General features: G+C 41.6%; 1 non-coding gene across 1 annotated transcript; it reads left to right on the top strand.

The window, feature by feature from the left end:
• Positions 1-430: 430 nt before the first annotated feature.
• Positions 431-512, top strand: trnas-gcu. The gene has a single exon. It is a non-coding gene; the product is annotated as a tRNA-Ser (tRNA).
• Positions 513-726: the final 214 nt, after the last annotated feature.

Below are 726 nucleotides of genomic sequence, written 5' to 3'. Positions count from 1 at the left end.
TTCCTCACAGGCAATTTAATAGACAATAGGTGCAGAAGTAGGCCATTCTGCCCTTCGAGCCAGCACTACCATTCATTACGATAATGGCTGATCATCCTCAATCAGTATCCTGTTCCTGCCTTATCCCCATAACCCTTGATTCCACTACCCTTATGCGCACTATCCAACTCTTTCTTGAAAGAACACCTCCTGCTTTCTCGGGTTCTTCATTCCATTGACTTCAAATCTTCATAGTCTTTTCTTCATTTTTGTTCAGATCACTGGGAGCAGAGTGGGAATGCGTTTGCCCCACAACCCAGAGGTCAGACCATAGTCTTGGAACCGTACTGAACTATTTATCATTGTACCAACACCAGGGAGAAATATCTGCTGTTCTGCATAATTTATGCAATTCACTTATTAATAAGGTCATAGGCTCCAGTGTATATGTGACGAGGTGGCTGAGAGGTTACGGCGATGGACTGCTAATCCATTGTGCTCTGCACGCGTGGGTTCGAATCCCACTCTCGTCGCTGTTTTTAGTGTTGCTATTTTTGTATGCTCACAGCTGTCTTATTGAAATTGGAACTCCAATGGTCAATTTATATGCATCGACGCTATTATAAAACCTCAAAGAATAATTTTAACCAGTTGCCTAAACTGCATTGAAATGTAGATCGCATTGGGATAATGAAAAGGAACGCGATTTTATTTTTCAAGTCAAGCTGCTGTAACCTTTTATTGTAT

The sequence above is a fragment of the Chiloscyllium plagiosum genome, chromosome 18 (genome assembly GCF_004010195.1).
Source record: "Chiloscyllium plagiosum isolate BGI_BamShark_2017 chromosome 18, ASM401019v2, whole genome shotgun sequence".
Classification (NCBI taxonomy): Eukaryota; Metazoa; Chordata; class Chondrichthyes; order Orectolobiformes; family Hemiscylliidae; genus Chiloscyllium; species Chiloscyllium plagiosum.
The sequence above is the reverse complement of the archived record's forward strand: the minus strand, read 5'-3'. Positions and strand labels throughout refer to the sequence as shown.